The sequence below is a fragment of the Camelus dromedarius genome, chromosome 2, assembly GCF_036321535.1.
Source record: "Camelus dromedarius isolate mCamDro1 chromosome 2, mCamDro1.pat, whole genome shotgun sequence".
In the NCBI taxonomy this organism is placed as follows: Eukaryota; Metazoa; Chordata; class Mammalia; order Artiodactyla; family Camelidae; genus Camelus; species Camelus dromedarius.
In genome coordinates, this window is record NC_087437.1 from 24,905,150 (window position 1) to 24,926,929 (window position 21,780).

At 37.0% G+C, this 21,780-nt stretch overlaps 1 pseudogene; it reads right to left on the reverse strand.

Annotated features, from left to right (window-relative positions):
* Window positions 1-2,294: 2,294 nt before the first annotated feature.
* On the reverse strand, window positions 2,295-2,754 carry LOC105089517 (protein cornichon homolog 4-like; annotated as a pseudogene).
* Between the last annotated feature and the right edge of the window lie 19,026 nt (window positions 2,755-21,780).

Consider the following 21,780-nt stretch of genomic DNA (forward strand, 5'->3'; position numbering starts at 1 on the left):
CAGAAAGACATTATTGAAGCTGATGTCAGGTTTTATTGCAGGCCCAGGAAGACATTTTGAAGCAGACATGGTCATACGACTTCCCTTCAACCAACCACCCTACCTAAGTGCTAATTTTTGCTACCTTCATGCTGGGCTGGTCCACCAACAGGGTTTCCTCTTGAGAAAATGTTTTTTGCTTTTGGGGGTTTTTTTGATAGAAACAAATGGGGTTTTCATCTAACTCATACTTATTTAGGGTGAGACTGAGTAAACAAAAAGTGATGTAGTGTGGGCTTAGATATGCAAAATTTGAGACAGTGTGGTAGCCAGAATTCCAGGATGGTCTCCAAGAGTCTTGCCCTCTCACGGACATGCCCTGCAGAATCCTCTCCTTGTCAGCGTGGGTGGGGCCTGTGAATATCACGGGATATTTTTCCCATGACTCTGTTACATTGTATGGCAAAAGTTAAGTAATTTTACAAGTGTGATTAGAGTCCTTACTCAGTTGATTTTGAATAAATCAAAAGAGGGATTATCCAGCGTGGGTCTGAATTAATCAGACTTTTCAAAGCACACCTAGACCTAAGAGGCAAGAAAAAGCAGCAGACTCCCTCCTGTGCACCTTGAAGAAAGTGTAGAGAAGATGAGTGCAGGGAATGGGCCTCAGTTCTCACAGCTGCAAGGAACCGAGTCCTGCCAACAGCCAGTGAGCTTAGAAGAGGAATCCATGATAACACGAGATTGTACCTCCAGCCAAAACTGTGACCCTGAGGAAAGGACCCAGCTAGACCAAGCTCAGACACCAGAGTCACATAGATGGCAAAACAATAAATAGGAAATGTGTGTTGTTTTAAACTACTAAGTTTGAGGTACAAACCAATTTGTCACACAGCCAATTTAGATAGTCTATCATTCTCTTTGTCAAGATTTAGTTGCTCTTACTTCTAGAAAAGTCTCTTACTGAACTAACATCCATGTGTTCAGTTCTGTGTTCTAAGGAAATAGATAATTGTTGGAGAATGTCCCCTTTGTAATAACTTAGTAACTTTCCCTTAGATTTCTAGTCTATACATCTGGATTCTTTTAAAAAAAATTAAGAAAGAAACTGGATTCTATTAACTTTTAAACATAAACTGTTAACCTCTACATTCATTTAACATTTCCATAATAACATTTTTAGTTTTTATGATATTTCTTTCTGAACACACTTCAGTTTCTCATATGTGTTGTGTTAACCTGGATTCAAATTTTCTCATATATGTTGTGTTGACTTACATGGATTCAAGACCCCATAGGGAACTTGCCACTGAAGATAGAAGAGAGGCACTAGTCCTTGCCCCGATGGTCCATGCATCTCTGCCTACTGTGTGTAGGTGAGTATCCCATTCATTTGGCTTGTTGTTTATTTGTTACAGTTTTTAATACCAGCTAGAAATTGTTGATTCAAGTTCAGTTGAGTGTCTATTCTGACTTATGTCTCTGACGTTTGTCATTGAAGCCACAGTGGACATTTCCCAATTTTAACTCTGTAGTTTATTTTAGAACCAATAGACCTAAGTAGATATGGATAGCTTGCTTCTCTTTTTTGTTTTTGTTTCATTTTGTTTTAACTGTGGTAAAAAACACATAACATAAAATTCATCTTAACCATTTTTAAGTGTACAGCTCAGTACTTAGTACCAAGTATTATTCACATCATTGTGTAACTAATCTCCAGAACTTTTTCATCTTGCAAAACCGAAATTCTACACTCTTTAAACCACTCCCCATTTCTTCCTCCCCTTGGCTCCTGGCAACTACCATTTCACTTTATGTTTATATAAATTTGAAGACCCTAAATATTTCATATAGATTGAAACATACAGTATGTGTAATTTTATGAGTAGCTTATTTTGCTTAGTGTAATATGCTCAAGGTTTATCTACAAATTAGTCAGGGCTTTATATTAGTCAGGGTTCTCCAGAGAAACAGAACCAATAGGAAATATTATATAATGTGTATATATATATATATATATATATACACACACAAAAATTGAGATTGAGTAGTAGGCAGAATTCCAAGATGGTCTCCAAGTGTCCCACGCTTTCTGAAAATGCTCTGTAGAATCCTCTTTCCGTTAGTGTGTTGGACCTTTTTGTTTGTTTCTTAAACACTTCGTATGGTAAAAATAGAGCAAAAATAGTTTTTTGTTCAAAGAGGAAAAAATATACTTCTATGGTCACAGCTCTAAGGATGATTTAAGTAGTCCCTGGCTCTCAGTTGTGCACTGTAGTATAGGTTAACTTCAACCACAGCTTCTCCAGCTTCAGTCATTTATCAGAAGCTAGAATCAACCTGTAAAGATACATGAAGAAATAGAACAAGTGGCAACCAGCTTCAACATGGCTCCTGCTGTTTGTGACTTCAGCGGCCCCTGATTGTGTATTCTGTGGGATCAGGCTCTCCCGTGTTACCACTTGGCATCGCAACAAACTGATACATATTCCAAGTGGAGACAGGCAGGTTGAGAAGGAAGACGAACCAGTGCAATGAAGCGAGCATCACTACAGTGACAGTGGTGTGGCCAGTCAATTCTGGAATCACCCATTTGTTTAATTTCTAGCAACATGATCTAGTATTAAATTAGTCACATCCTAAATAGGACAATGTAATTATGAAATACACTGAGAAATCAACAGTCAAGGAGAGAAAAGACAAACATCATTCCCTCCCTCCCCATCCCTTTTTCTCCTCCTAGTCCTTCTTCTTCTCCTCCTTTCTCGGCCTCCCTCCCACCCCACCCACCTCTGGTTGTTTTCTTTAATTGTGAAGTTTACTCCTGTACAATTTGTTTGATCTTCTTTCCTAATTCCCTGATTTGTTTCTGAGTAAATTGTTTGGTTTTTTCTTTCTTTTTTTTTTTTCTTTTGTTTTTGGAGATGGGGAAAATGATTGACTAAGGGATAGCAATGCCAATTCCTTCCTTCAGAGTTTTCTGGGTAGTTGACTCGGGCATTCATTATCTGGCTAAAGTCGCACTCATAATGCTAACACAGAAGGGCTGACTCCTGAGATTCCCGTAATGAATCCTGGGGCCAGAGAAAAGGGGGCCAGGATTCTGTATAGCTTAGAGTACTGTGAGGGGTAAGATCTTTAGCACTTGGTGGACAGTCCGCATACCTTAAAAGAAAGCCTGCTCTGCTACAGGTGTTTGTTTTCCCCCTTGTGGAGCCACACCTTCTGCAATCAGGGTTCTATCATCAGAAATTGTATTTAGTGACAGGTACTCCTCATCTGGGTGAATGAAATGAATTTAGATTTCATACTTGTCCACCCTCATCTCATCTTCACATATAGGTGAGAGAAATAATAAAAAGCAGCAAGATATAAAAAGGGAAAATTAATCTGAATGAAAGAGAGTTACTGTAGGAAACAGGAAAAAAATTAAAATTGTTATCATTAGTATCCTCATGGAAATTTTAAATAACAATATCGCATTTACTAAAATAATTCAACAACAGGCAGCAATGAGAAAATTTCTGGAAGTTACACCTGATTCTCCATGTGTCACTTTTCATCTTTCACTTATTAAGCTGATTTTCAAAACCACTGCTTTAGATTTCAAAGTGTGGTCCCTGGACCGGCACTATTAGTATCAACGGAGAACTTGTTAGAAGTGCCCGTTCTTGAGCCCCAGCGCAGATCTCCTGAAATAGACATTTTGGCTGTGGAGCCCAGCAAGCTGTGCTTCACTGAGCCCTGCAGATGACTCTGATGTGAGCTGAAGTCTCAGAGCCACTGCCTGACTGCATATTAGAATCGCCTAAGGAACTTTAAAAACTGCTGGTGACTGGCTCCTACCCTAGGAGATTCTGACTTAATAGACTTGGGGTGCAACTTGGGCTTCAGGAGTTTTAAAAGCTCCCTGGTGATTCTACTGTGCAGCTAAAGATGAGAACCAATGATCTCTATCTGCTGGGCTCAAATAATTAGATCCCTTTCCAGATCTGTTTAAAGCAGTGGTTCCCGAGCATGTCTGCTCTTTGGAATCACCTGGAGAACCTCACAGATAACTGCTGGGGTGTAGCACCCCTAGACACTGTCCTTTGTTTGCTCTGGGGTGTGGTCTGGATTTTAAACAACAAAAATCAGGCTACTCTAATATGTCAAGTTTGAGAAACAATGGGTTAAAAACTAAACTCCATGTTCTAAAGATACATTCCTAATTCCAGAGACTAAATTCCTAGATCTAAAGACACTAAATATATGACCTTTATATACATACATATTATCTTATTACAAATAACATATATAAAGACTAATTATATACTGATTATATACATATAACTGAAGTAAGATTTAATTGTTTCCAACATCCCTAAACAAAATTAAGCTTAAAAAAAGAAGATGATTCGTAGCCCAAGGTAATGGACAGAAAGCAGTGCTTCTCAGTCTTGGCAGTGCATCAGAATCTCATGGGAGCTTTTAAAACCTTTAATACTTAAGCCTCACCCCAGACCAATTAAATCCAATTAAATCAGAACCTCTGGGTGTAACTGAGGTATCCGTATTATTTAAATTAAGTCAGAACATCGCAGAGTAATCAAAGGTTCAGTATTTTTGAAATATCCTCAGAAGCTTCCAAAGGGCACAAGAGGCTGAGAACCACAGGTCAGAGGGCGACTTGCACTTCAGGTGAAAAGGAGCTTTGCTCATTCTAGTTTTCTCACAGGACATGGAGAAGCTGGGCCTGCCTTATGTGCCCAGGGATGGAATGACAATGTCACCAGCAGGGGTAATGATACGAGCATCAGTATAGGGCCTTATGTAGTAGGTGTCTACCTGATATACTTCTGGCTTTTATTAGTGGTTTGGCATTTGGTGGCCGGATGCCCCCTGCACAAGTCACCCAGGGATCTTGTAATATTTTTATTTATTATTATTATTAAAGTCAAACATTTGAGCCACCAAACTACTGCGGTAAAACTAAGCTGCAGTAGCTTATGTTAGTGGTTTTCCACCAGCAGGATTTTGTCACCCAGGGGATACTTGACAATGTCTGGAGACGTTTTGTTTGTCACAGCTGTCGAGGGAGGGGAGTCCTCCACTGGCATCTAGTGAATAAAAGGTCAGGGGAGCCTCTAAACACCCTATAATGCCCAGGACAACTTCCCACTCCAATAAAGAATTACCCAGACTGAAATGTCAGCAGCGCTGAGACTGAGAAATCTTGCTTCTGCCGAAAGCCTGTAGGCTTCTACTATTTCAGGGGAAATTGTAGATCAAAGGTAGAAAGTCTATTACAAAGAATAATTTGCTTAGGGGAGAGTTCAGAAAATCTCCAGAATTTCTTGATAGAACCAGGTATTCTAAAGATCATACCTTGTTCCTAGGAAGAAACTCAGCTGCACAGTGGTTTCAAATTATCCCGGCATCTATTTAAAATTTGTTCCTGGATTTCTCAAAGTAAAAATTCCAACTTACAATATTTAATATATTCTAAGAGAAACTCATCTCTGTGTACATATATTTAGAACAACCAACAAATCATCTGGAGGGTTTCTTTTTCCATGGGTTTATTCCCTAAGCCCTGAGTGTCCTTCTCTGTCTCCTATCCAGGGGAGCCCAGGTGTGTTTTTTTAAGTGACAGTTGAGGAGTCAGATCCTCCTGAAAACCTTGCATGACCTAGGACTTCCGTTACTAAAAGAGGTGTCCCTCTTTCATGTTCTCAAGATACTCTCTGTGCATTTCACATTTGTCTCATAGTATGTAAACATTTTAAAATATGAATCTAACTCCTTAATAAGCTGTATCTCTTAAAGGTAGAGCATTTGCTCTGTAGTTCCAGGACCTCGCAAAACCCTGGCACGTTGAAGAGTACTCAGAGTTTTGTTAAATGAGCAAATGAGTGGGTGACATGTTTGCATCATTAGTTGTGTTTTATGCAATACCGGGAAAATAACTATTTTGCATTAACTCTTATGTAGGTGACTCAGATCTATCACATCAAAAATTGCATTGAAGTTTACTCAACCACAAAAACCCACCTTTATACTTAGACTCATTTATCAGTGCTGCTTCCTGCTTGTCCTAGTCACTTTCAGCCCTCATTTTAAGAGCTCAAGGTCACTGAGCACAAATAATAAATTGTTTCTCTTTCCCTAGTAAAATATTGAAAAAAACCTAACCAAAATGAAATAGCAAGAAGCCACGGAGTTTAATGTGTTTTCTGCAGGCTCATTATTTTTTGAAAAAACTTTACGAAATATTTTTGATTGTTTTAAAATATTTTTACAAAGAAGGAAAAAGAGCTTGAACCTCTGACCTTCTGATAATACGTTTTTCAGCTCCTTCTAGCTATATCTGCCGAAGTCCTAGTTCTAGGCACTTGTAAGATATTTTTAATCATTTGTGCCTATTCATTTTGATTAAAGGAATTGGAGGAAAAAAGAAAGTGAGCCATTCCAGAAAGGGCTGCAGAAAGTATGTCATTAACATTTTTCTACCGCCAAATTTAGTCATCAACTTAATTGCTGAGATTTAATTGTTCTCATGGGATTTTCACAGTGACTGCTTCATTGACCATCTTGTTCTACAAAGAAAATATATGTACCGACTCTGAAATTCTATGTTATTTCTGGGAAAAGGTCATCATTTAGTTGATAGAGAAAGCAAAGGTATTTAGTTCAAAATATGTGTTTGTGAGAGTTTCAGAGAACAGTCACAGCAAATCTAAGAATACTTCCCGTTCCTTCAGCAGCTGACAGCTAAAGATCTCCATGCACCATTTACGGCATATCAGAGTCAGCATCTCGTCCAGAAACCTCTAATAAAACCTTCTCTCCCTTCACTTACATTTAACAAAAATAGAAAGAACATTGGAATGCAGACTAAAGAAAAAGCAAGACTATCAACTGCAGATCTGACTCACAGAGGACTTTTTATGCCTTCCCTAGTGCTGTATCTCAATTGTGTATGTACTCGAGCTGCACGTCTGTGAGTTCTCTTCCTGTTCTCCCGAGATAATTTTGTACTATGGAGGAGGAGATAAGAATGGAGGCTTGCGTTTTGGAGCTGAGAGACTAGATTCCTAGGTATGTCCTGTAGCGCTGCTACTGACCTGTACTGTACAATTAACATTTCCATAGCATTCTTTTCTCTGTATTCCCCATAAATCATCACCGGATACAGGTTAATTCTAAGTAAAAGACCATTAAGTCATTTTATCTCATTACACCCACCATAACTATATTTGTTTGTGTGTATAAATATACAGATTTATGTGTATTCTTCCAGAAGCAAAGTTTAATGGTTCTGGAAACCACTAATTGTGTGATGTGATAGATGTCAGAGATAGAAAACTATAAGATGCATTTTTCCAAGTTATATATACACACATAGACATATGCATGTGGAGGCGTGGTTACTGGATATAGAAAAGCGGGGAGCCTGAAGGCTTAGTTGAGAGTGGCATTTGTCTACTTGTGTTTGAGTGGCAAAGACACACAAGCATGAGGAAATACATAAATACACACTTTAACCCCTTCCCCACAATATAGGCGAAGCAATGATCTATAAATGAGGGTGGTGAACTAGATTATGTAGATTTCTTATTTCTATGAAATTTTAGGATTTTATGAATGAGGTGTTTTTTTTGTTTGTTTTTTAAACAACACACATGCCCACCAAATTTTTCATCTGGTAGTGATGCCTGGAATCTCTGTCCTTGTTGTACTCCCAAGTGTGTTCAGATTTTTTTAAAACAAAAATTAGTCTCCTGGTCCATCTTTTTCATTTTACTGATCGCTTGACAACTAACTCTTACTTCAAATTTTCTATGTATCTTTCATTGAATCATTAGAGGTTGTGTTCAGAGATTTAGGAAGGGAGGAAAATTGTAGAGAATGTTTTATAAAGTAAGAATATAGAAAGCTAAGTGATAAAAATTGCTCTATCTCTTTCAAGGGCCAGTTGCAACAAATGACATTTTTTTTCTAATTTTCTTATTTAAAATGTTTCATTACTTAAAATTTTTTCAAAGATCTATATGCCACATGAAGAGAATGACTTGTCCGATTATTTTAACACTTATTCTCAACACTTAATGTCATCCTGGATATGCAGTAGTAGTCAAGCAGTATTGTTTGAACATTACCAAGTGGAAGGAGAAGGCTTCAGTATTTCTGTTTTCTGGAAAATGCAGTAATAGTCACTAGATGCACTCCTGTTAAATTACAGTTCTCCCTGCCAACATGTAACTTGGTTGCAGGTAACAGAATCTACACTGGTTAGTTTAACGAGTATGGGGATTATTAAGAAATACTAGAAATGTAACAGAACTTTTGGAAGGGCTGAGGGAAGATTGTAGGCTGAGCTTTAAGTCGCAGTTCCAATCATCACGCTGTAGAACTGCCCACACCAGAACCACAGTGTTTTTACTGATGCCAGGCTTCTAATGTCCAAGCCTGGAACCAGACTTTGTTCCATGACAAGAAAACTGCCATAACCTCTGACAGTCTCAGATACGACCTCCCCATCTCTGCTTCATTTGCAAATATTTTCTCCCATTCTGTAGGCTGTCTTTTTGTTTTGTTTATAGTTTCCTTTGCTGTACAAAACTTGTAAGTGTAATTAGGCCCCATTTGTTTATTTTTGTTTTTGTATCTATTGCCTTGGTAAACTGACCTAGGAGAACATTGCTACGATTTATATCCCTTTCCTCACATGCTTCTGAATTAAATCTCATACAAATGCATCTGATTAGTGGAAAATGCACCTCATGCAAAGGGAGAATATGTACATTTTTAAAAATTCTACTTTGACAAGGTTTGCAATGCCCAGAACTACCACAGTGTGAGAATGAGGTTCAGAAGCCTGGACACAGCCCCAGTGACAGGTACCGACTATATGATGAACTCTTTATTAAACAAAAACCCTCACTACTGCAGTGTTGCCTTTATTACTGGTTTTTCTATTATTGTGGTTCCAATTTGGGATCTGAGAGCCAGAATAAGAAAAACCGGCAAGTTAATGGCTGTCCAGCATTGAAATAGTGCAACAAAGAAGTCAGGACTTGTTGGTTACCCCATACTGAATTGTCTAACTTAGCCAATATTTGTGGCTTCTTTTAGATGGCATCAAAATCCATTTCAATATGGGAAACCTAACTGATCAGTTCAGGGCCATTTTAACAGAAATTGTATCTCTCAGTTTCTAACAAATGGTTAGGCCATAAAGTGTGGATCAAGTCAATAGAAATCCAAAGGTTTCAGTTCACATAGCTTTCAGATGGCTGATATTTCCAACCTACTTTGAAACAGTTCTCTATGGAGAGCAAGTGTTGGCAGGATCAACTGATCAACACAGCCTTAATCTTCTCTAGATAATGACTAACTGGATGTTCTCTCCAAACCTAGGCAGCCCTTTCCACATGGATATGGAAGAATTCAGAGTCATATAAGAAGAATATAAGAATTATATGAATAAAATATATAAAGTTAATATATATTAATTTAGAAACATATACAAGTCAACATAATGCAAATAATAATATAAGAATTCAGGGAGTTTGAGTCTCAGGTGAAATTTATTTTTACAATTGAGAAATGAAAAATGTCCACATTTGTGCCTTCCGGAGCACAAAGATACCAGAATGGAATATTTGAGGACCAGACTCAATTTTACCAGCTTTCTTTTCTTTGGACCAAGTATGTGTAGTAAACATTTCATACAAATAACAGCATGTGCTCAAAGTTCAGGCAAGCACATAATTGCTTAATGAAAGCAATTAGTAGCAGTAGAAAACACTTGTCTTGATGCTTTCTTTTTCCAGGCCTATATGAGAAACACGCGTGTGCATTTATGGCTATTCCAATATTTCTTTCACAATTTATGTTCCTCAAAATATTTTCTAGGACTTAGCTCATCTTTCTCCCAAGTAGAAAATTCCCTGTTGGATCTGTTTCCCCCAGTTCATGCCAACCTCTCCCTTTTTCATGTTCCTCGTGGCTTTGGACACTTTTTTTTCAAGTTCTATACAGTCATTTGGAGTCTTTTTTAAAAATTTGTTTCATTTTATTTTTATTGAAGTATAGTCAGTTTACAATGTTGTGTCAGTTTCTGGTGTTCAGTTATACATATACATAAATTCATTTTCGTATTATTTCTCATTATAGGTCACTACAAGATATTTATCTTCTGTTCTTTGTTATGGCTTCTGCCCAATCTCTCCCTGTGCTACTTTCTCTTTCTTGCCTTTGCTCTACTTGTTTATGCTCATCTTGATAATTTTTAATAAAATTCTCTTGCATATACTGCTCTCCTATAGAAACTCAAGTGGGCTATCACCCAGCAGACTGACAGTAGGGCCAGTCCTTTACGTGGAGTTGTAGAAGAAAGAGTGGCATCCAGGAAACACTGGCATGATGGTCCCTGCCTGGCTAAAATGGACATTTATTTATTTCTTTATAGACTGGGAAACTTGACTCCAACGGTTTTTAAGAGAGTAGGATTTCAATCCTAAATTTTAGACTATCATCAGTCATACTAAAGGAAAAGAGGAAGAACGCTATTGATGTTTTTAAAAGGTTTTGAAGAAATGACAGATATCTTTACCAAATACAATGTGTTCAATCTCACACTTAGACACTTCTGCGGAAATGGTGGGGCTTAAGGATGTGAGTGTGGATAAAGCTCTTTAGGAGGTGGTGGGATGCAATAAATAACTCTGAAGACCCTACGTTAGCTAGCGGAAGACTGTTCATACTCCCCAAGGATGCTTATATTTTTTACCTGTTCCTGTGTCCTTATTTACCAGCATAAGTGCTCCCTGATCAAAATGTTTGTTATTGATTAACTAATTTTTTTTGATAGGATAGTTTTTGACTGTTTAATTCATCTGGCAAAAATGTAAATATACCTTTAGCTCCAGAGGGCTTTCCTAAAAGGTTCACGAATAAGAGAAAGAGAGAGAGACAGAGACAGAGACAGAAACAGAGAGAAAGATAGAGAGACAGAGACAGAGAAAGAGATAAAGACAAAGGACACAGGAAGAGCACTTTCTCATGAATTCAGCCAGGTGTTGGAGGCTGCAAAAGCATATATGGTTTAGCTGTTTTCAGGGCTTTTGTTCTAGCAGGAAATTGGTCCTTTGAGAGGGAGTGATTTATTCTATCTCAAGAATCAAGGACTTCTTCCCAAAAGAGATGTTGCCTGAATATGGTTTTTTAAGCAAGTTCTTCGAAGTTTAGTGCAGTTGTTCTCAGTTCTTGCTGAATATTAGCGGGAAAAAATCTCCTGAGAAGTACTTAAATCACACCATGGTCCAAATATCTTGTGAGTGCGGCCCCATCCTCCTCCAAGATCTTGGGTTAGTCAGCCGTGTCTCCTTGGTTGACAACCACTAGCGCAGTGCCCATTACATGTATCAGAAATGCCTCGGTTCTCAGAATCTCAGGGTGGGGCGCACCTTGAACAAATATGTCAAATGATGCTTACACACCTAGATGTTTGAAAACTTTAAATAAAAGGCAAAATGTTACTGGGTGGATTGACAGTGGTGGGAGGAGAGGGCATCTCAGGCAGAGGCAACAGTCAGTGCAAACCCACAGAGGTGTGGAGCTGGATGGTGGATGATGAGGCTGAAGATGAAAAGACGGGGCTTCTTGATGAAGAGTGTAGGATGCTGCCCAAGGAGCCTGATCCTTGCCAGGCAGATGAAGAGAGCCATGGAGGGTTTAAAGCCCAAGTGACATGCTCAGAAATGAATTTAGAAAGACCATTCTGGTGGGAGTGTGTGGGAAGGACTAAAGAAAGGAAGACCAATATGGAGGATATTGAAAGAATCCAGGTGGTGGGTGGAACAATGATGTGGGGAAAAAAAAGTCTCATATACATTTAAAAAGAATAGAGGTGGGTATAGCTCAGTGGTAGAGTGCCAACCCCCAGTACTTCTGTTAATAAATAAATAAATAAACCTAATTACCTCCTTCCCATAAATAAGTAAATAAATAAAATAAAAAGAAGGATTCATAGAGAGTCACTGAGGAAAAGAAGAGTCCAGGAGGACTTCCATGTTTGCTTGTTTTTGCTTTGAATGGCAACAGCAGCACCTGGGTTTTCTACTTTACATGTAATTAAAGGGAGTAACAGGTACCTAATCCATGTTCTCCATGAATGTTTAATACAGATACCTGAATGCTGAGAAACATACCATATTGACAGGTCGAAAAAGGGAAACACTATCAATCAGTAAATGGACTTCCTTTAGAGAGTAACAAGAAATCTAGTTCGCTTGGTGAATTTTAAGGTTAATGATTGCATGCAATATTAACTACATTGAGAGCTAGCTTTGGGAATGCAGTTTTGAAAATTCAGAAGTAGTGTGGCAAGACTAAGAGGTAAAATCAGTTATTTGCTGACCATCCCAGGTTTTATTAAGCTGATTTAGAACTTGAGGAAGCATTTCTGATTGGGAGCTGGACCTCCCATTGCTTCACCTATTATATCAAATTCTCTCTGGAGTTAGAACTGGAGACCACTTCATTTTTGAGTGTTTTTGTTTGGTTGTATAGACTTAATAACTATATGTGAGAAATAAGTAATAAAATTGTTTTAAGGAATGCTGTGAGTGTAAAATGTGAACAAACCCGTAACAATGTACTTAATGAACTATAAAAATAAAAGGGTAGATTAATATCCTGTGAAACTTTGGCAAACTAATTATAATACAATGAGGGGCCAATGCACATGTTTTTTACTGAGCTCTGTGTGGAGAAGGGAAGCTCCCACATTCCTGGTTCACAGGTGATCAGTGATGTGCTGGGTCACAGAACAAAGAGCATGATGTTCCTTAAGGACGGAGTGGGAAAATCGAAAAAAATAAGCAATTATGGCAACTGCCTGTATTGTTTTCGAATTTCAATCATTTATTTAAATATTTTAACAACTCCCAAGTGATGCATATGGTTTGAAATAAAGTTATCTAAAATGAGTAAAGTCATTATTTGTAGAGTTACAAGTATAAAACATGATTAAGTCACTGGAAATTGGAAAACTTCCATGGACACTAGCAAAATAAATAGCGTATGTAAGTCATTTCATAAAAGGATTAGTTCATTTATTACTTATTTAGTTAAAATATTTTAATGAAAATAGCCATGTCATCTTTTCTAAGAAAAAGTCATACTCACTGCAAGCTTTTTCAGAAAATTATGAAGAAAATAAATACCCATTTTTTTCTCTACCCAGAGATAATTATTACTGATATTTTGGTTCTGCTTTTGTAAAAAGTAGCCTTGGAGATTATCTGCCTTAAGCTATTTGCACAACCTGCTCTTTCTCTTAGCAATGTGGTGTGCACACTTTTTAATGTCAGCTGTTTAAAATGGTTGTAAACCCCCTACTAATGGGCATTGAGTTCTTAGTATTTTAAAACATGTAAACAAAAGCATAGTAAGCACCTTTGTACATGTACCTCCACACACTCACCTAATTACTTTCTTAGGATAACCATCTAAGTTAGTGACCTCAAATCATATAACCAAATTGTCATTTAAAAAGGTATCAGGGTAATATTTACTCTTGTATTGTTGTTGAAAATTTTATTGTTTTTAAGTCTTAACAAACTTTATAGCTAAAACATCTCCCTAAATAATTTTAACATGTTTTTTGAATATTTATGTTTTCTTTTGTACATGATCCTGCTCATGACTACATTTTCTGCTGTTTTATTGTTTATTATAATTTTTATATAATTCAATCTGTCACGCTTTTCCTTGGAAAGTTGTTCCCAACCTTAAAATTATAAAAACAACTTCCTAAATAGTCTTTATATTTTATTATAATTTTCTTCCATTTGAATCATTAATTCATTTGAGATTTTTGGTATGAGGAAAGAATATAATATTTTTAAATCAAAATCAAATTGTTTCAATGTCATTTATTCTTTAATCCATCCTTTTCCCCCACTGATAGAAAAATGCTGGTTTTACTACATAGTAAATCCTCATATATATTTAAGTCTGTTTCTGAACTCATTAGTGCATTCCATTGACTTTTTTCCCATTCTTTTCTCAGTAACAGTTTAATTGATTATATTTGTATAAATTTCTAATATCTGGTAGAGGAAATCTTTCTCATTTTTGTTTTTAAGTTGTCTGGTAATACTCACACATTCATTATTGTGATTAACTTTAATATAATTTTTTTTTCTTAAGTTCAGTTGGAGTAGTAATATTTGTTATATTTACAGATTAATTTTTAGAAAGTTTATCCACTCAGTGCAGTGTTACACAAGAACATTGCATGTGACTCTGTACTTTAAGGTTGTTTTTAACTCTTTAGTCAAGTTTTAAATTTTTCTTTACATAATTACTGCCTAATTCCTGTTAGATTTATTCCTAAGTGTTTTGTGTCATTTTTGTTTGTTTTTATTGTTTTTTTTAAATTTTTTAAAATAGAGGCACTGGGGATTGATCCCAGGACCCCGTGCATGCTAAGCATGTGCTCTACCACTGACCTATTGCCCTACCCTCCTGTTTTTACTGTTGTTATTGCTATTTTGAATGGATCTTTACATAGTAATTTCAAATATTTATTTTGGAATTTACTCTCTTACTGAATTCTTAATTTTCCTTTAATTCTCCTGGATTTTCCTTGTATTGTGTAACTTAACAAATTATACTTCTTTTACCCTATCCTTTTCATCTTTGTAAGTTCTATTATGCAATAGCTCTTTTGAAGTAATGTTAAAAATAATAGTGAGTGGATACAAACCCACCTGGTCTTTGACTAAACGGGATTATCTGTTGCACTCTGCTATTAGACGTAAAGCTTGCTACGGGTATACACACACGCACACGTGCACAGAGGGATTTTAATAAACGTCTTTTTTGTCATCAGTTGAGAGGATCACATAATTTTTTTCTTTTTCTGAACCATTAATTTGGTGAACATCATATCCTATTCATATGGCACAGATAATTATGAAATTTCTGTTCATTCTGAAAACAATTTAAATTATTTTTGTCTAACCCACTGGTCTCCAAATAGGGATGGTACATTCAGTTAACTGAGAGGAAAACTCTTCTATTTCAATAATATATGCCTTTTAAAAATGATTGCATTGTAAGTTAAAAGCACATCATGTCTATACACTTTTTAAATAAATAAAAACATATTGGTGATACACACTTAAAAGTTGATCCTCCAGTGGCCTACTGGAAAAGCAATGAGACCCTGGAATTTCACTGCTTTCCTGAACAAAGGAGAAACTATCTTCCTTTATGAAAAAACGCTACTTTCTGAGGTGAATTCTCTCAAACTACAATTGAATTTTACAGTTACAATTTTGTTCTTTCAATAATATCGATTGCGTGGATGACATGATATTTGGTATGTGAACATCTGTTAATAAAATTAAATTTCTTATGGCCTATATTAATAAAAATGCCTCATTTTCCAATCCAGTATTTTAACATTGAATTCTTTCTGGTATTAACACTGCACACGTTGCTTTTATTTTTCATATTTTTCTGTTGTGTTTTTACTTATCCATTTTTGAGGTAGTTTTATTTATGCTTTGCATTATGCTTAACAGAAAAACAATAAAGATAATCCCAATATGAATTTCTAAACTATCAATGCTATTTAAAATATTGTTTCAGAAGAGTAATTCAGTAATAGAACCTGGAAGGGACAAGGCACAACTATTATTATTTACAGATTTAATGATTCATGGAGTCCATCTTCCCAAATCTCCATAAGGTCCAGAGGCCCTTTTTCTAAATGTGCCTTTTACTTTTTGGGTAAATGTTCCAGAATGTCTCCTTCACTTCTCTTTCACGTGTTGCGTTGCTTTTCTCCCCTTGGGGACATTTTCCAGTGGCTCCATGGGTGTTTTATTTCTGGCTTGTCATGGCTGCTGTGGTGGAGCTTCCGTATTGGGCCAGGATTCCTGTGGGTGGACACCCCTTGAACTCTCTCCCAGTTAGCCCAGTTAACCAGTAGACCTTTACCTGGCAGACTGGATACAGTGTGTTATTTGTGTTCAGTTGTTTGCCCATCACATGCACTGAAGGAAATTGAGGCGGGACAGCTGGAGTCAAAGAGCAGCAGGAACGTCTGTGTTCCCATCACTCTCCCTCTGCCCTTGGCCATGGTTAATATCCATTCCATTCTGCGGTAGGAGTCTTCCTGATCTTAGCAGTTTCACACTCCAAAGAACATCTCAGTCTGACTAGAAGTGGTGAGTGAAAGACTTGTGGCTCAAACTCTTTTAAAGTTTGTAGCTTAATCTACCTGCATATAAATGTGATTTTTGTTTTCCCCAAAAATATCCTTCAGGAATGCAGAAATTGCCTTATATATGAGTTCTCATGAACCTTCCTGTTTAGTGGCGTATATTTCAATTGTTTAACTTTTAGCCCTAAAAATTGTTTTGAGGAAAGATCTTACAGAGAAACAACCGTTGTCAATGCTAAACGATCTCGCACACAGCTTTTGGCGATTATTTCCTGGTCGTGCAAGAAATGTGGGTGGTCACTGTAGACAAATCTTTTCACACTTGTAAGTAAATCTTAAAAAAGCAATACAGAAAGAGGGAAGAAAACAATAGGGTAGTTACTTTGGGAAATTATAAGTATAAAACCTATACATAAAAAGAATAAGAAAATAATAAATATGGTACATGAGCAGGTTCTTGTCTGTAGGACAGATTTTCCACTGGTAGTATCTTAGATGAATTTAAAATATTTGTATCTGAAAAAAAAACTTTAATGGAAGTAAAGACGATATGCTCTAAAAAATGGATGATTCAAAAGTAGCTTTGTGATAAGGATATAATGATGTGAAAGGCTTGAAAATCTTTATTTCACAAGTTGGGATTTTTAAAATTTTTTTAAGTGAACATCCATTCATAATTTCTAAATGTATTCATGTAACTAACTATACTAGGGAATTAATTTTAAAGTAGATATTTGACTCTTTTATCCATATCTATAAAAGTATTTGAAATCAAGTTGGCCAGACATTTTTGGACCTTCTAGTTGAAGTTACCTTATATGAGAGTTACCATATATTTGGAACTACATAAAATTCTCAGTTAATTTTGGTCAGTGATGAAAAATTGCTTCAAGAATGTCTTCATTCTGAATTTGGGTAGGAAAATAAAATGGCTTTGCTGAAGTCTTTTCTGAAGATTCTGCTTTGTCTTCTCAAAACAGAGGCACAGGCCTGCTTCTGATGTTTGTGGGGCTAGCTCAGAGGAAGAGAATGAATGGAGGGAGGCCCACAGCCATCTACAGTGATTATTTAAAATTGTAAAACAGTCTGACGATTAAACAGATTCCTATCATCTTACATTGACAAATATATTGACAAAAATTCTCTGCCTGACCAAATTTTAATAAGGTTCCTCAAACTTCTAGGCCCAGCTGTGCACTCCTATGTAAAACTTATTTTTAGCATAAACCATGCCAAGTCAGTTTACCCAGAACCCCCACCCTTGACATCTGGTCATCCACAATATCTGATGAGGGTCTTCATCCTCCCCATCCCCCCACGTGATGTCTGATCACTGTGGCCTGTCTTCAGTGAGAATCCTGTAGGTCAGGTCAGCCAGACCTCCCTTTATGCTTGATGTTCCCCTCAGCAATTATCCTTCCATTGCCTCACTCCAACCCTGTTTTTTGGCTATAAGTTGTTTTCATGTAACTGGAAAGTCATCAAAATTCCAAAGACTAGCTGGATTTATTACGCATAACTGGGTGTTCTGGTGATGAGTCAGCAATGTATAGATGAGCAATAAAATAAAGCCCTGCATAGTTAATAAATTCTTATTTTTTTCATGAAATTTATTTGTATTGTCTCCATTTTAGCAAAATCAATAACATGTTATAGTTGAGATGTTTCACATAACTTATGTTAGACATGTAGTGTTACACTAGACAACTTTTCTTTAGGCATTGTAGTCTCTAATTTTCATTACTTTCATTTTGAAAATTCACTCTGCTAAATTTTACTTGAATCATGTCCTTCCAAAATTTATTTGTTCAAGTCCTAACCCCGGTACTTAATAATGTGGCCTTGTTTGGAAATAGGGTTGTTGCCAGTGTAATTTGCTAAGATGCGGTCACACCACATTAGGGTGAGTCCTTAATTCAGTATGACTGGTGTCCTTGTAAAACGGAGGAAACTTGGACACAGACACACAGGCAGAGAGGACACCATGTGAAGATGAAGGCAGAAGTCAGGGTGATGCATCTACAAGCCAAGGAAGGACAAAGATGGCCAGCAAACCACCAGAAGCTAGGAAAGGGGCATGGAATACATTCCCTCTTACAGCCCTCAGAAGGAACCAACCAACCAATCAACCAACACCTTGATCTCCAACTTCCAGACTCCAGAACTGCAAGGCAATACGTTTCTGTTGGTTAAGCCACCCAGTGTGTAGTACTTGGTTATGGCAGCCCCAGCACGCTAATACGCCATGTTTGAGCTTGGAATGGGCTGACAAAGAAATCATTTTATTGATAAAGTTAAAATATTTTATGTTTTCTCCAAATTGCTCTCCTTACATCATGCTTTCACCATCCCTTAAAATCTAAAATTATACAGTTCTTTCAAATACTTCTTCAATGATGGAATATTTTAAAGAAGATTGAAAATAGCAGTATGTTGCTCAGTTCTTTCCAAGTGCTTTTTAATTGAGATGAAACCTTGAGCTAGTATGGCCACAACCACTCTCCACAGCAATTAAATCTGAGTAAATATTTAATTAAAATAAAGCTACTCACAATTCTAGTGTTCAGTTTCCATGTAGCAGCCAATGCCAGGGATCTGTATTTAACTTCAAGCATCCAGACCCACATTTATACAAATTTAAGAAGAATGCAAATTGTTTACTGTTGAAAAACATTCCTTGGCCTCCGTGTGCAATTATTATAAATATTGCAACTAGTGTGTGAGGACTTCTGGAACCAAGAATTAGAACATGAAGAAAAGCAAGAAAATGGGTAGTTGGCACTATTGGGGAACAAATTTTCATCATGCAGGAAATATTACATTCACTGTTTCTGAGATGGAAGATTTTACAAGTTAATTAATCTATTTTGCTCCCCTAGGTGCTTCAGCCACAAATATCCCCCCTGAACTGTGAAACAACCCCATCTTTTAAGGCAGAACTTGCAGTCCCTCAAAGTGTGGAGGTGCATTCAGCAAGTGCTGGGGACAAGAGTTTCTCCCTGCATGGAATAGCGTTAGTCCTGAGAGCTGCTGCGTAGTTGTGTGGTGCCAGGGCTGAGCACTGAGTGCCTTGTGTCAGAATGCCCTGTGTGTGTTAATGAATTTACATTTTTTTTTAATTGAAGTATAGTCAGTTTATCATGTTGTGTCAATTTCTGGTGGACAGCATAGTATTTCAGTCATACATATGCACATATATATTCCTTTTCATATTCTTTTTTCATTGTGGGTTACTACAAGATATTGATTATAGTTCCCTGTGCTATACAGTAGAAACTTGTTTATTTATTGTATATATAGCAGTTCATATCTGCAAATCTTGAACTCCCAATTTAGTCCTTCTCACCCTCTTTCCCCCCTGGTAATCATGAGTTTGTTTTCTGTGTTTGTGTATCTAAAAGAATAAAATAATGCCATTTGCGGCAACAAGGATGGACTTGGAAATTGTCGTCCTAAGTGAAGAAAGAGAAAGAAAAATACCATACGATTTCACTTGTATGTGGAATCTAAAAAAAATAAAAGGAAAAAAAAGACACAAACAAATTTAACTTTGGTGTGTTTCTGATAGACAAGCTGTAAGAGACTATCTAAAGTGTGAGCCCAGGTCAGGAATTCCTCGTTCCGAGTCCAACTGCTCAGTACTGAAGGGCAGTACTGGGGCTAAGGCCCCACGGTCTTTTGATTTTTCTCAGGGCTCACTTCTGTCCCTGCTCCAGTCCTTGTCTCTTTAACCTGAGTTTGTCATAGCACCATTCAGAATTGTCTCACTTATCATCCTCTAGAGAGTAAAAATAAAAAGGTTACATATTGAAACTCTATGACCTCTTTTGATTAGCTTCAAAGTTTGTTCTATTGGGCACATATTTTCAGAGGCTGTGTGCACCTGTGTGTGTGTGTGTGTGTGTGTGAGATTACTGTCATTTTCCCCTTTAAGGATGGAATATACTCTATTTTTAGTTCTTTTTATTCATTTTGGTATGTTTTTTGAGAGAGGAGAGAGAAAAGCATGCCGTCTCCGCTGCCTGTTTTAAACATTCCTGTTACTTTTTAAAATCTAGAAATATTTCCGGCTGAATTCATAAAATTCATTGTACTCAGCATGAAAAGGCAGATTCAAGCACGTTAACTGGATTGTAAAACTTTACATAATCAAGTGAAATAACAATGTATTTAGATCTTTTAAATAGTATAAATTATTCGGGGCTCTAATGTTTACTTATCTGTATTCTAGACCATGGCTTAAAGCATTTAAATAATTATCATAAGATAATATTGGAATTAGGACTACAAAAACTAACTGGAAATGAAAATGTATACTTTTTTGTTAGCTAGCTGGGAAGTCTTGCTCAGAAACTGTTCAGTGGCATTAATGACATTATTATGACAAAATACAATAGTGTCACATATAGGAAATTTACTAAGTTTGGGGGGGCAGTGGTGTGCAGTGACGTATTAACAAAGTCTCTTCATTTAGTTAGTGGTCATTAACACCTCTTATATACTTATTGTTATCCTGTCTAATTTTTACCTGCCTCCCTTTTGCTGATAAACCCACTCTTCATCTAGGTGAGGTCATCAAGGTAGGCTTCAGCATGAAGAACTGTATACCTGAGAAAATATACAGGCTCTGGAGTTTAATAACTGGGAAAAACAAACACGTCTGATGACTGAAGCGGCCTTGAGCAGGACAGACGTGACTGGGAGAAACAGAGGTCAAAGCATCGGACAGCAGGAGGGAGTCGAAAGGAGGAAGTAGTTTTCAAAGGTTACTTTAGCAGCAAAATATAACGTCGTCATGGAGCTCATTCAGGGAAGCAAAGCCTGTCGAGCTTAGGGCTTTGTATAGGGCTAGGGGCCAAAAACCTCCCTGAGTGGACTTAGATCTTACAGATAGACTGCATTTTGAGCCCTTTTGGTAGCAACGGAAGAGGAAACCCTTCAGTCCCCATATGCCACAGTCCATTCAGGCTGAGATCCTATAGACTATGTAACTTATAAATAAGAGAAATTTATTTCTCACAGTTCTAGAGGCTGGAAATCCACAATCAGGTTGCTGACATGGTCACGTGAGGGCTGTCTCCCTGGTTCTGGTCAGGACCTTAAAGTTGTGTCCTCACATGGCAAGAAGAGCTAGGGTTCTCTCTCAAGACTCTTTTGTAAGGCAGCAGTCCCATTCACGAAGACTACACATTCATGACTTAAGCACATTCCAGAGGCCTCACCTCCCAGTACTGTAATTTTTGAGGGTTGGGATTTCAGCATATGAATTTTGGGGGACACAAATATTTAGATCATAGCACCATAATATTGGGAAAGCTACTCTATTCTCCATTTCCTTCCTAAGAAGTCTCTTTCCAATAGCCTAGGAAAATCCATTTCCTTTAAAAATGTGAAGAAAAATACAATTTAACCCTAATAAAAGCTATTGCCAATAAAGTGACGTACTCCAACAGAAATTGAGGGCACATGAGAAAGAAAAATGTGGTCTCAAAACTGATGGGAACTCTAACACAATATTTCAAAGTAAGATAAAGAAAATACTAGAAGTTTTGGAAGAATAGCACAAGTAAGAA